Source organism: Fukomys damarensis, unplaced genomic scaffold (assembly GCF_012274545.1).
Source record: "Fukomys damarensis isolate Sample0158 unplaced genomic scaffold, DMR_v1.0_HiC HiC_scaffold_2, whole genome shotgun sequence".
Classification (NCBI taxonomy): Eukaryota; Metazoa; Chordata; class Mammalia; order Rodentia; family Bathyergidae; genus Fukomys; species Fukomys damarensis.
This window is the reverse complement of record NW_022900914.1, coordinates 53,630,794-53,635,832: the sequence shown is the minus strand read 5'-3', so window position 1 is coordinate 53,635,832 and position 5,039 is coordinate 53,630,794. Positions and strand designations below refer to the sequence as shown.

The 5,039-nt window shown below is 37.5% G+C and overlaps 1 pseudogene; it reads right to left on the bottom strand.

Moving 5' to 3' along the window:
* Positions 1 to 3,925: 3,925 nt before the first annotated feature.
* LOC104867302 lies at positions 3,926 to 4,402 on the bottom strand (annotated as a pseudogene).
* Between the last annotated feature and the right edge of the window lie 637 nt (positions 4,403 to 5,039).

Below are 5,039 nucleotides of genomic sequence, written 5' to 3'. Positions count from 1 at the left end.
AAGAAAAAAGAAAAAATTATAAAAGAAGAAATCTGAGGGCAGGAGCAGAAACAGAAAAGCAGATGAGGGACAATATGGTGGAGCAATATACTGAGTTTGAGAAAGAGGACAGAAAGAAGAAAAGAAGAATTTGAAGGGCCTCTTTCAGACAATATTTCTGCTGTCATAATATACCATGTGCTCAGGCATGTGTAGAACCAAGTCCCCTGATCTCATCTAGCTGATGGCAGTCCCCTGTGATGCAGATTGGGCTTCAAGGCCCAGATTGATTTCTCCGACCTGCTGAAGGGTTGAACTCCACACAATTCTACTACAGTTTTCCCCCACCTTTTCTTTAAAGAAGTTCAAAGTTTGGAGCTCAGAAAAATACCCTTTATGACCACCTAAACCTGTGCAGAGTGGGAACAAGGACTTGCAAAATCATGAGATCTGAGACAGGGATGGGGTTCAGGGGCACCTGTGTACCTACCTTCCTTGCACTGGAGCTGAAGTCAGTGCAGGCAGGGGAGGGCAAGGCTACCCTGTTTCACCAATTCTGCCCAAGCAGGCCAGAGGGAGAGCAGATCTCAGAGCAGCCTCCCCACATCTCCTCTTCCTTTAGCTGGAGCGATGGCGGCCCAAAGTCATTTTTATATAGACAGATGAACCTTAAGATCATATTTATAAGTGAAATAAATTGGACAAACATGTTTAAATATCCCATTGTTTTTCTTGTGTGAGAAACTAGAAGTGTAAACAGGAACCAAAATGGATGATAGAGATATTGGGAAGTAGGAACAAAATGTTCAAATGGGAAGGGCAGCATGGGAGGGGAGAAGAAAGGGATGAAGGGAAAAGGAAAAATGAATAGATGGAAATAAAGCTTTTGTATATAAACAGGGGAACAAGATTGAAGGGAGGGGAGGGGAATTGTCAAAAAAAGAAGTATCAAGATATATTATGTCCATGTTCAAATTCCTTATGATGAATGTGATTAGTATGTATATAAAAAGTGTACCAATAAAATTAATTAAAAAGAGAAATAAATATATAGATTTATTTGTATATGATTCCACATTGATAAACTTGGAAAAAATAAACAAATTAAATCCTAGCTAGAATAATGAAGGAAACAACAAATATAAATAGAAGGATTATAGAAATTAAGAAAATAAAATATTAATAAATGAAGTCTGACTAATGAAATGAATAAAATAGATAAACTTCTTTTCATATTGACCAAAAAAAGAGCATGGATCACAATAATTGTAGCACATAGTATTAGTACATTGCTAGTTATGTCAGTACTCAGTCGTGTGTGTGTGTGTGTGTGTGTGTATTATTATACTATCAAACATATTTAATTTTGCTCTAAGTGCTTCTGAACTTCTGTTCATATTTTTCAAGATTTATTTCTGTCTTCTTCAATGGTATGATTTCCACTTACCTGTGTACAGTGAATATTTTTCTCTCAATATTGTATGTATTAATTCTAATTGTTACATTTTATTTTTATATAGTGTATTTATTTTTTGAGATAGTCTATGTTTCATTTATTTTAAGCATATTAACAGCTATAGTAATATTAAAAATGTCTCTTTGTGCAGTTTAGGATGGCCTTGAACTCACTATGTAGCTCAACCTGTCCTGAAACTGGAAGAGATCCTTGTGCCTCAGCCTCTCTAGTGCTGGACAGGTGTGTGTCACCATGGATGGTTTAAACCCTGTCTATTTCTCAATCTCTAGAGTTATCATACATCATGTTTCTTATTTGTTTAAAAGTTTAAAATGTGTCTTTGCATGTAAGTGGACAGAAAATCTTGCATGTTTTGTTATGGATGAAATGATGTTATAATTTTACATACATTTTGGAATGATTAAATTTATCTAGTTAACAAATGCGTTCCTCATAGGGGTATCATTTTTCTTTGGGGGGTAAGAGAAAATACCATTCGCTCTACATTTTTTCAAGAACACAGTAGTCCATCAACTATCATCACTTTGCAGTCCTTGCTATTTGCAATGACATGGATGAACCTGGGAAGATGTTATATTAAGTATAATAAGCCAAGCACAAAAAGACAAATGGTACATGGTTGCAGTTGCACAGAAACTGAAACTTTGATCTCATAGAAGTGGAAAGTAAAATGGCTCCTACAGGCTGAGATAGGAGGTAGAAAGAGGATGAGGAGAGAGTGATCAAAAGGTATGTAATTGCAGGTAGACTGTTGGAATACATTTGAAAAGATGTGTGTGTGTGTGTGTGTGTGTGTGTGCGCGTGCGCGTGTGTGTGTGTGTGTTGAAGTATAGTGGACTACCTTTTGAAAAATGTGTGTTTAGGGCTTCATATTCCTGCAAAGGTGAAGAGTTTAATTTAGTTTTCATAGTGTACTGCTATTGCTATTTTGTCTACATGTAGAGAATAGCTCTTGTTTACTATTGCCAAGGGCCAAAGAAAATAAATGTATAATCACATAATGTCCACACTGCTGCAGTATATCACATAGTATACTCAGGCAATCCTTTCAGTCAGTGAATCACTGGCTTAGTGAGGCTAGAAATGTTATGTAGTCACATAGGCTGTAAGATTAAAGGGACAAATGAAGAATCTGTAACAAAGAACATAAAATGTTGGGGCTAGAATTTTTTAAACAAAAAATGTTTTTTATTTGTACAAATCATTATCATTTCAACAGTGGTCAGTCATGTATGAACAAACTTTTCATTGTATCCATTTAACCAGTTAACAGTGTCAAATTACATTGTACTACCTGTTAAATTTTGAGTACTCAACTGAGACAAAGAGGTGCCTGGAACCCTGAATGGAAAAAGAAAAAGAGATAAAAAAACAAACAGACACTTTAATTCAAGGGAACGGTTGGCCTAGGGGTTTAGATTCCTGAACACCATCAGATCTTTCTCAATATTCAGAGGAGTTTCACAAAATCATTTTTAGGACATGGATTAGAACTAAGGAGAAAGGAACCTGCATTTTGGGATACTAAGTAGGCATTGAGTTACTAGATTTGCAAATGAAGTGAATTAAAGGGGGAGAAAAAGTGGGACTAGGAAGCAGGAGAGTCAGAAAAAAATAAATCGAGAAGCACAGAGGAAATAAGTTGAGCTTAGACAAAGCAAAGCCTGAAACATCCCAGAAAAAAAGTGAAAAACCATAGCCACAAGTCTGAGGGATGGATATAATAAAGAAAGCCTGGGATTTTACACCATCCAGGTAGTAACAGTAAATCCTAAAGCTGTAAAAATGCAGGGGTGAGGTAAACCTAAGATTAAGCTGCCTGTTTTGTAAAACACCCTTGTTTGTCAATTTCCAGTCTACTTTGCTAATTTAAGAGTGCACTGCACAAACAGCACAGCCACCCCACAAAAAACAGTTCTGAGGGAATGTCAGTCTCCTTTGGGGGGGGGGTCACACTGGGCTCAACACTGGTGATTTTGCTGTCTCAGCCTCCTGTAGCTGGGATCATACGCATATGACACCATGCCCACCCATTCTGACCATTCTTAGTAAGCTACTATAAATCAAACATGGCTAACCATGATCAAAGCCTAAATTTTTCCTGAGCCTTCACTGCCTCTGTGATCTGGAACACAGCAGGCAGCATGGAAGTTATTATAACCTTTCTGGAGGGACAGGAAGACTGGCAACCAATACAAATATATTACCATATACATAATAAGCAAGATAACAAATCACTAATTATTTAGCTGTTCAAAATCCCTTTTGCCAAAAAGTAACAACCTTCAGGGAGGTTAAATGAAAGAGGATTTTGCTACTTAGATGCTCTGAGTTGGTGAAATTCTGGTTTTGATGATAATTATAGTCAGTTTTTATTGTGATCTTCTCAGGCACTTGTGCCTAAGACCACCATGCCCTGCAGGGAAAAGCTTCACATAAACATGTTCCTTGTTTCACAGTGGGAGCTCTCACAGTACCAGTCTTCCCACCTTGTAGTTGTAGTTGTCTACTTTCTTCTTATCCTTCTGTTCTGCTTCTTCCAGTCCATCTTCATCTTCATCATTATCCTTATTCCTGCTTCTGTCTTGCTCTTCTGAATCTGTTTTCTTGTCTTGGTCCTTCTGTTTTTCTAAAGCTTCTTTCTTGCCTATATGCTTCCAGACCTTCTTTTAATGGGGTAATGAACCACTGGAATTTCATCTCTTCCATGGTGGAGAGCACATCACTGACACTGAGTGTCTTGCATTTCCCTTTCATTTCAAAATTGTTGGCACAGGGTGTGGCACACAGCACAGACTATTGTAGCATGAGAGATGGGACTCTGGGCCTCCTGGGTGATGTTGACATCATCCAGGAGTTCCTTTTTGATGGTCTTGGAGTGCCTTTTTGATGGTTCTGGTGATGATAGCATTGTGCAGGTGTAGGTCCTTTGGCCTCTCTGCCATTTCTGCTGCAGGGGCCTGAGGCTCCTCTGCCACAGGCCTTTTTTTCAGGCTGCTGCCTTGTCCAGACTTCCTGTATTACTATGATCTGACCATTATAGAATTATTTTCTTGAGACAAGATTTTGCTGTGCAATTCAAGCTGGCCTTGAACTCATTTTGTAGCCCAGGTGGGCTTTGAACTGATACCAATCCTCCTACTTCAGCCTCCTGAGTACTGGGATTATAGATGTGTACCATTATGCCATGGTGTGTACCATCAAGGGCTAGAATTTTAAAACAGGGTATTTAAGAGGAAAATTTTTGAATAACTTTGGTTTCCTGGATAAAGAGGGTACAACCAGCACTTGATTAAAACACTGACATTAAAATTATTTTTGTATATCTTTGAATAATGACCTTAAAATATGTAACCTACTTCCTTTCATTTTGCTACACTCTATTTTATCATAGACTAATATGGCTTCTCTTTAATTTCATTAGTATATGCTTTTAGTACATAATAATTACCCTCTTCATGAGGAGTTGGCACATGTATATAAAACATGCTTTTTATTCATTGTTTATTGGTACATTTTAGCTATACAATAGGATGATGCTCATCATTGGAAATTTGTACCTTTACATGATGTATTTTGGAT